The 9,310-nt window shown below is 51.3% G+C and overlaps 1 protein-coding gene across 1 annotated transcript in view; it reads left to right on the top strand.

Moving 5' to 3' along the window:
- The first annotated feature begins 959 nt into the window (after positions 1–959).
- GREB1 (growth regulating estrogen receptor binding 1) overlaps positions 960–9,310 on the top strand; it is a 91,807-nt gene continuing 83,456 nt past the window's right edge. Inside the window, exon 1 of the mRNA XM_030311626.1 lies at positions 960–1,014. The gene's annotated coding sequence lies outside the window, so the exon portion shown is untranslated. The remainder of the gene's footprint in view (positions 1,015–9,310) is intronic.

Here is a 9,310-nt window from a genome sequence, read left to right as displayed (position 1 = left end):
GACAGGGACATGTAGGCTGGCGTTTTTTTTTCCACGGCAGAAGTGATTTCTTTCTTTCTTTCAATTTTTTTTTTTTTTTTTTTTTTAGAGAGAGAGAGAGAGAGAGAGGGCGCGTGTACACGGGTGGGGGAGGGGCAGAGAGGGAGACCCAGAATCTGAAACCGGCTCCGGGCTCCGAGCTGTCAGCCCAGAGCCGGACGCGGGGCTCGAACTCACAAGCCATGAGATCATGCTCTGAGCCGAAGGCGGACGCTTAACTGACTGAGCCACCCAGGTGCTCCAGAAGGGATTTCAATAAAAGAAGCTTAAGGATGTGCATCTGTGCCTCTCCGGGGAGTTTTCCTTGTTGGGGTGTGCTCCTGGTGTTCACGGGGATCATTTTTGAGGGCACGTGCTTCCGTGGGTCAGCGCGGCACCTGCCAGCAGACGGGCCTGCCAGCTTCCCGCGGCAAAGCCGAGGCCCTTCTCCCGACCCTTTGTTCTCTGCGCAAGAGGACGCGGTTCCCCCCACCCCCCCAAGTACAAAACTTGCACGTTGTTTAAAACGTCTCGGTTTAACTGCTGGTGGTTAGACTGACAGATTGGCCTGTACCTGCGTGGAGAGCACTCTGACCCGGCAAAACACTTCCGTGCTAAGAAGACAGAAAACTGTGGCATTGGCCATCTGACCCAGCAGGAGCCTGGGACAGATGGAGCTCAACTTGGAAGGTCTGCTGAAGTTTTTTTTTTTTTTTTTTTTCCCCTCCAGTTGTTGTTGTAGCCCCAGGAGCAGATACTGGCTCTGAAACCTTTCCCCTGGCTGGCTTGGCTGCCGCTGCTTCTCTGGGCAGGGGCCGGGAGCCAGGGTGTCAGGCTGACCGCACAGTTCTCAGGGGCATTAAGGGCTCCCCACGCGATCAAAGGCACAGCCCCAGGGAGGCGTCAGCCTCCGCGAGCGCTCCCACTCTGCTGGGTGCAGGCTGCTCTTGGCTGCTTTGTTTATGGGGCTGCCTGAGATGACCAGCTTTTTGTAAGGTACGGTGCAGTGGCTTCGGGGAGTGCGGCACCCACTTTCGGGGGCGGAAGGGTTTGTGTTGGCTCGTTGCTTATGAGACAGACAAGCACCGGTCCGTGGTCAGGAGAACGATGGCAAAGCATTAGCGTTTCAATAAGCCGCAGGTGCAGGTACTCCGAGCAAAGTGCACTGTTTGGAGTGGCATCTCAAGGGGTCGTAAATAATTAGTTCTGCACAAGGTGGGCACAGGAGCAGCAGTGGGTATAGTGAGGATATGATGTGCTAAAGATACCCTACATATCTTGCGTATCTTGTATACATACATCATGTGTAAAGGTCTGCAGCACTCTTTGGGTCCTGCCTGCTTGTTTCTGGAGAAAAGTTTCTCAGTAGTTTGTTCTTCCCTGAAAATCTTGCCTGGCTTTCTTCTGAAGGTGCCTCGCCCCTATTCAGTTCTCACTGCAGCTGGAGGGGCCACGCTGCTTTGTAGTTCCCGTGGAGAGAGCTTGGGGACGTTCTCGGATGAAGCACTGTGCACTGTCAGCGGATGTCTCCAGGGCCGCGGTGGCGCAGCAGCTGGGGGGGGGGGGGGCAGGACGGCCGGGGTGGGACAAGTGAGCCCCTCGCCCCGGCTTTTCTTCCTTAAACAGCACCTGTGGAGTTTATGGGTTCCTCTAGGGAAAATCGGAGAAATCTACATTAGAATGGCGTTTCCTGCCAGGAGGACCGTCAAAGAGTTTATAGGAGACCATTCCGCGGTCTGAATGCGTTTATGGCCATATCATATATTGGGGGCCGACTGCTCCTACACCCCCATTCTTCATGGGGGAGGGCCCCAGCGCGCCTGTGGAAATCACAGAGTGAGGCTGAAAGCGGCAGCTTGAGAGTGCTGTGCTAATTATGGTTTTTGTTGTTTTGGTTTTTGGACTCCATTTTGGACTCAACTCGAAATGTCACCGTACTTGTCCGGTGGCCGAAGGATTCTTAAATTTTGCTGTAGGGACATTGGGGGAGGAAGGGACAGAGGTTCGTGGCAGCTCAGATCAGAGCTGGAGTTTTGGGGGGGTTCTGGTACGACTTTGGGGGGGGTGCTGTGTCGCTGTGGCCGGCGGGGCACATCCGGTACCTTCCCTTGAGGCCCTGAAAGCTGGGCAGGAGTCAAGGGGAAGGCTGTTGCCTGCAGGGACGGGGGGCCTGCGGTCCGAGTGTCTGGGGTGTGCAGGAGTGTTGGGGATGGGCCGCCAGCAAGGGCGGGGCTGGAGGGTCCCCGGCACTTGGGACGCTGAGCTTCTGTTTTCGGCCCTGAAGTCACCAGCCTCCCCCTCCTTCCTCTTGCACGTGGGGCCGGTCTTTGAGTTGCGGTATATCGCAATACTGTCCTGTAGACCATCCTTAGGAAGCCTCTTTGAAATAGAGCCTAATCACGTCTGCGCAGATTCCTTTCCTGCTTCCACAAAGCTGGTTCTCAACACGTTGGCTGGGCTTAGTCTGAGCCGGCCCCTCGTCACCCCTCTATCCCTCTACCCCTGACCTTACATGCCTACGTCTGGAAGGACCTGCATCCCCCAGGCGCACGACGGCGTGTCCCCCTGGGCCAGGCGTGGGTGCGCCGTCCACCTTCTGCCCAGAATGCCCTTTCGCCTTTGCCGCAAACTGGATCTCATCCTTTCCGATGCAGCTTTCCGAGGAGGCCCTTTGAGACTGACCTGAGAGAGAAACTTCCGCTCTCTTCTGTCTCCGTTGAAGCCACCTTCTTGCCTGCACCCTTGCTAAGGCGACCACCTCCCGGGGTCGTGCGCTCATTGTTTTCCTGCTCTTCCTGTTTTGGTTCACGTTCGCCCTTAGCTCCAAGTGAGAAGGCAAGATTTCTACTATATAGCCAAACTTAAGCTTTCGCTTTTAAGGCTCAAAATCACGATCCTGGAAGGGGGGGAAAGTTCACCTTTTCACAGAGGAGGCACAGTAGGGGCCACGCTTGTCAGTGTGTGGCTCAGGGCAGACCCAGCTGCCTCAAGTTGGTGCTGAGACCCCGAAGGCCTCCAGCTGCGTCTTCTTCCGGAGGCAGGGGTGGCCTGGGTGCGGGTGGCAGGGTCCGTAGCAGCCTGGGGTGATGAGCACAGTCAGCCATCGCTTCCTTGCCAGAGACCTGCTCTTTGTGAGAAAGCGCTCCGGACTCTGTAAGGGATGGAGAGCTGAGCGAACTTGGCTGCTGTCTGCAGCAGCTCAACCCCCCCCCCCCCCCCCCCGCCCCGAGGGGGTGGGAGACGCGCGCCCTGTGGTCTTAGCGGGGTCGGCACCCGGCGGGGGCGGCAGCAAAGTTCTGCGGGTGGCGGAACAGAAGAGGGAGCGATGTATTTGGCTCAGGTGCAAGCCAGCCGAAGGGGGAACAGGCCCCCACAGGGCCCTCCAGCAAGCAGCGTGCTCATGAGGAAAGAACACAAGTGCACATCTTGTACTTCGATGTTCAACAGGGAGGGCTTCCTCCCGACCCCGCTCGGAATAGAAAGCGGTGAGGTGAGTCCAGGTAATCTCCGGGGCAGTAGCTAATACACTTTCTGGAACTGTAAGAGCAGTGGCATCCTGGGGGGGGGGGGCTGAAATAAAACCTCAGGTGTGCTTATTTGGTACAGCTGGGGTTTCAGATCCTGCACCCGACGGGTGCAGCTTTCAGACGGGACTGTGCTGCATTTCCGTACGTTTCTAACCCCCACGCCCTCTGTTTAGGAGGTATTTTCTGCTGTGTGTGTGTGTGTGTGTGTGTGTGTGTGTGTGCGCGCGCGCGCGCACACACACATATATATATGTATGTGTAGATATATATACACACACACACACACACATATATATGTATGTGTAGATATACACACACACACACATACATATATACACACACACACACACACACACACACACACACACACACAGTGTCCCAGGGGAGTAAAGAGGTGACTAGAATAGTTCTTGCTGTCAAGGAGCTTTTAATTTTTTTTTAATTTATTTATTTTGGGAGAGAGAGCAAGAGAGTGAGAGCAACGGAGGGGCAGAGGAGGAGGGAGAGAGGGAGAATCCCAAGCAGACTCCACGCTGTCAGCACGGAGCCCGGTGCGGGGCTCGAACCCATGAACCATGAGATCATGACCTGAGCCGAAATCAAGAGTCGGACGCTTAACCGACTGAGCCCCCCAGGTGCCCCAGGGAGCTTTAGGTTTGGAGAGAAGGGGGGATGAGACACACAGAAATCGCGTAACTGCTTGCGCTGGCACATTTCGGTCGGTGCACCCCTGAAGGAAGCCAGGAGCCTGATGACTTCTGCTGGGGTACAGTGAGTTGAACCAAGTCCACACCTCTGGTTGGCGTCTAGAAATGCGAGTCATGAGGAGTTAATTTCCATTCTACAGAGGTGACCAGAGTTTATTCACATCCGTGTGTCAACTACCCTCTGTATATTCATTTATTTGGCCCTCCCTTCGGCTCTGGGAGGCGGTTCTTCATGTTACAAGCGAGGAAACGCTGGTCCAGAGAGGTTAGGTAACTCACCCAAGGTCACACAGCTTGAAAATAGCACAGCTATGAATTAAGCCTCTGGTGGTCCTCTTCCAACGTACATGGTTGTTTTTTCGTTTCGTTTTGTTTTTGTTTTTGTTTTTTACCAGCTAGCAGGCAGGCGGGTTATGAATGCTTTGTAAGGCCCACCTTTGAAAAATTGTTGGAAGCTGGTAAAGTGGAACTTTACTGAGAGGCTTATGATAACTGAAGGGGAGCTGCAAGCCCTTCTCTGAGAGCCCTGCTGGTTCCCATCTAACTGGACAGCATGACGGGCGGACTGAAGGGCTTGTTCTCAGCACATCGTGGGCCCCCGGTCTCCGTGCAGAGGGACTGAGCCAACAGCGTGTGCCCTGGGCGTTTGGGAGAAGAGCCGGATCGGGCACGTGTGCAGCAGGCGAGGTGTCGGCTTTATCTTCATGAGCAGCACCCAGGGGTGCACAGAGCTGGGTGTGGTCTTCGGGACCGTGAGCTAGCCCATTCTGGGAAGTCCATAACATTTGTTCACAGATTTGGGCTCTGGCACGGGCGCCTCCCTACTTGACAGAAAAGCAAAGTGGAAAGTGCTCCGAAGGGAACGGGGAATAACTGGGGGCCCAGAGGTTAGCCGGACACACACGTCTTCGGGTTCCCCGGTAAGTGTCGGGAGCCTTTTAAGATAACTGGATTTTCTGCCTCTTGGGCAAACCTTCTGATCTTCTCTTCTGCAAGGAAGAGAGAAAAGAAAGGAAGGAAGAACAGAGAAGCAGTCACAGGCTGAGCCGGAATATTTTTCTTTGAACGGCTGGAGTCTGAGTCTCCTGCTTTAATCTCCAGGGAACGGCCAGTCGGGCTGCCAGGCGGACACTGTCCAGGCCCCCGGCCCGCCGGCTGCTGGCCCCTTGTTTGCGTTGCTGCTTCTCGAAGTGGTGGTCTGAGCGGTGGTCTTTCTGCCCTCCTCCCTCCCGCAGACCTGTCTTCAGGCAACATTCTTAGAATGCTCTCGGTTTCCGTTGTCTGGCTAGAAATGTGTCTTTTTTCAATGGGGCTTTTCATTCACTGAGGCTTTATTTTCTTGTTCTGGAAGCCCTCCCCACCCCCCCCCCCCCCCCCCCCCCCCCCCCCCCGCTTTGGTCAAGCACCTTTATGAAAGAGCCCAAGGCAGTTTTTTTTTCTTAAGCAAAAGTTTCAGCGGGGCTGGACAAGTCAATGGCATGAAAAAAACCCCACCAACTTAAAAAAACAACACTCTCTTTTCTGAAGTCACCGGCTTCATTTGAAAGCAAAGATTGTCCTACTTCGGGCCATCGTTGGACATTCTAAAATCGTCCAAAATGTAGGACCTGGGACAAGTCACTTAATCTCCCCCCGCCCCGTCTCAGTTTCCTAAAGTAAAAAGAGAATCATGTCGTGTGCCTTTTAGAGCCGTGATGAAAGTGAGGTAAAAACCGAGAAAAGGGGCTGCACAAAGCGGCCCTAATAAACGATAGCCGCTGTTTGGATTTTTCCTATGTTCCTGGGGCTTACGTTGCTAAAGGAAATAATAAGGACGTGAAACCAACAAAGGCTTTAGATCTCAGACCCCGTGTCTTCATCTGCAAAATGAAGATCGTGCTTTTGTCACGGAGGTGTTAGCACACAGCAGCTACTAAACAAGTACTGCTTTTCCTGTTTTTCCGTTCAAACTTGCGTCTCTCTCCACGTATGTATTTATTGATTTATATGTCGCATACACGGACCGCGGCGTATGGTATAGGTTATTTACGTTCCAAAACATAGACTGGAAAATAATGAAAACGATGAGATGGACTAGATGAAAACAGAAGTTTTTTTATTTTTTTTTAATTTTTTTTTTTCAACGTTTATTTATTTTTTTTGGGACAGAGAGAGACAGAGCATGAACGGGGGAGGGGCAGAGAGAGAGGGAGACACAGAATCTGAAACGGGCTCCAGGCTCCGAGCCATCAGCCCAGAGCCCGACGCGGGGCTCGAACTCCCGGACCGCGAGATCGTGACCTGGCTGAAGTCGGACGCTCAACCGACTGCGCCACCCAGGCGCCCCCAGTTTTTTTTTTTTTAAATAGATGAAATTTATTGTCAAATTGGTTTCCATACAACACCCAGTGCTCATCCCAAAAGGTGCCCTCCTCAATACCCATCACCCACCCTCCCCGCCCTCCCACCCCTCATCAGCCCTCAGTTTGTTCTCATTTTTTTTTTAACGTTTATTTATTTTTGAGACAGAGAGAGACAGAGCATGAACGGGGGAGGGTCAGAGAGAGGGAGACACAGAATCTGAAACAGGCTCCTCTGAGCTGTCAGCACAGAGCCCGACGCGGGGCTCGAACTCATGGACCGCGAGATCATGACCTGAGCCAAAGTCGGCCGCTTAACCGACTGAGCCACCCAGGCGCCCCTGTTCTCATTTTTTGAAAACAGAAGTTTTGATGTTTTCTGTTTTTGTCCCCATTGTGGATATAACGGTGTGATGTAGGCGTACGGTAATAGGGACCTTGCACTGTCGTGTGGTTCTGGGAGTAGAGGCAGAACCTTCTATGAGTAGCTGCAGGATGTTAAGGGCTCCCAGAGGAGCCCAGGGGGCAGCCCAGATTCCCACGTGTCTGCAGTGCTCAGTCCCGCGAGGCTGACTTCCTGGCTTTGTCCTTGAGAAGTTTACGGGAATGCCATAGCTTTCTGTGAAGTTGGGAAATGCCTTGCCACTACTAGAGAAGGCTCTAGAAGAGAACAGTAAGGCAGACTTATAACCTTTAAACCGAGGGTGTCTGAGATGTCCTTCCTGTTCTGCTGACTGGAACTTCTTCACACCGCTCTGCCTGGAAGATGTTCTTTGGGGATGGGCTTTCAAGGCCACACAAGGTAGTAGCTGTGTGTCCTTAGATACCTCTCCCAACCTTTCTGAGCTTAAGTTTCTTCATCTGTAAAATAGCGATGAAAGTAGGGCCAGAACTAATTGCCAGATAGGATAGTTGCTGGGATGAGACGAGATGACCTTGAGGAAATGCTTGGCAGCTTGGCCTTCCGTTGCTCTTGGCCCGTCGTCCACCACGATCTTCAGTGGCCATTCTGCTGAGATTCTGCGTGACGTTTGCTGTGCATTTTTGTGCTTGCATTTTAGTTTTTAACATAGCCTTCAGTTTTTAATAAGTGTGAATACGAACACAGTGTAAAAAGTCATTATGGGGGTGCCTGGGAGGCTCAGTGGGTTAAGTGTCCGAGACTTCGACTCAGGTCATGATCTCACAGTTCGTGGGTTCGAGCCCCACATCGGGCTCTGTGCTGACAGCTCGGAGCCTGGAGCCTGCTTCCGATTCTGTGTCTCCTTCTCTTTCTGCTCCTCCCCCTCTCATGCTCTGTCTCAGTCTCTCTCTCAAAAATAAATAAAACATTTAAAAAAACAAGTCATTATTATAACCTTTAAAATGAAAAACACCCATTCCCACTCCAGGTCCTGCTACCTAGAGACAACTGTCTTAACTTTTTAGTTTTTTTTTTTAATTGTTTTCTGGAATTTACTGCTTAATTTACAAATAGTAACTTGTGCTGCAGTTAATTTCCAGACCATCTTTTCGTTTCACTTTCACTTCACTTCATTTCACTTCACTTCACTCCACTCCACTCCACTCCACTCCACTCCACTCCACTCCACTCCATTCCACTCCATTCCATTCCATTCCATTCCATTCCATTCCATTCCATTCCATTCCATTCCGACTGTGGCCTCCTTCCTTCTGTCCCAAAAACGTACCCTCGCATGCACGCTCCACTTCCCTCCTTCCTTCTGTCCCAAAAACGTACCCTCGCATGCACGCTCCACTTCCCTTTACCCATCCTTCCAAAATCATTCTATCGCAAACTTTGAATCTGTACTCAGCATAGACTTATAGCTACAATTAACTTAAATTTCTAATTCCTGTGCAACATCTTATTTTTTGTGCAGCCACTAATTGTCTCAATTTTTGTTTACTTGAATTTTTGTAGACCTATCAATAATTCATCCTGATCTCCTGATAGAACTACTTTTTATTTATTATTTTTTTATTTTTTATTAAAAAAAAATTTTTTTTTTCAACGTTTATTTATTTTTGGGACAGAGAGAGACAGAGCATGAACGGGGGAGGGGCAGAGAGAGAGGGAGACACAGAATCGGAAACAGGCTCCAGGCTCCGAGCCGTCAGCCCAGAGCCTGACGCGGGGCTCGAACTCGCGGACCGTGACATCGTGACCTGGCTGAAGTCGGACGCTTAACCGACTGCGCCACCCAGGCGCCCCTAGAACTACTTTTTAAAATTTTTTTAAAGTTTATTTATTTTGGGGGGTGTGGAGGGGCAGAGAGAGTGGAGAGAGAGAATCCCAAGCAGGCTCTACACTGTTAGCATAGAGCCCGATGTGGGGCTTGAATTACTGAACCTTGAGATCATGACCTGAGCCAAAATAAAGAGTCGGACGCTTAACTGACTGAACCACCCAGGCACCCCTCTGATAGAACTTCTAAAGCTCTTTTCAACATAGTTCAACACATCAGATAATCAGATCTGTTTCATTGATTTTGTCTTGGAGATGTCCTTTTCCAAGCTGTTGTCCTTATCACCTTGGGAACTCGTTTTCTCTCCTTGTGCTGGACCCTCTGCCCTGGGTTTCATGTCTTCACATTGGTCAATATTTTCTATTCCCCAATAGCTTCTTGAGAAAGAATAGTTGGGAGATATGGTTTTTTGTTTGTTTGTTTTTGTTTTGTTTTGAGATCTTGAATTTCTGAAAATAGTTTTATTCTAC

Source organism: Lynx canadensis, chromosome A3 (genome assembly GCF_007474595.2).
Source record: "Lynx canadensis isolate LIC74 chromosome A3, mLynCan4.pri.v2, whole genome shotgun sequence".
In the NCBI taxonomy this organism is placed as follows: Eukaryota; Metazoa; Chordata; class Mammalia; order Carnivora; family Felidae; genus Lynx; species Lynx canadensis.
The sequence above is the reverse complement of the archived record's forward strand: the minus strand, read 5'-3'. Positions and strand labels throughout refer to the sequence as shown.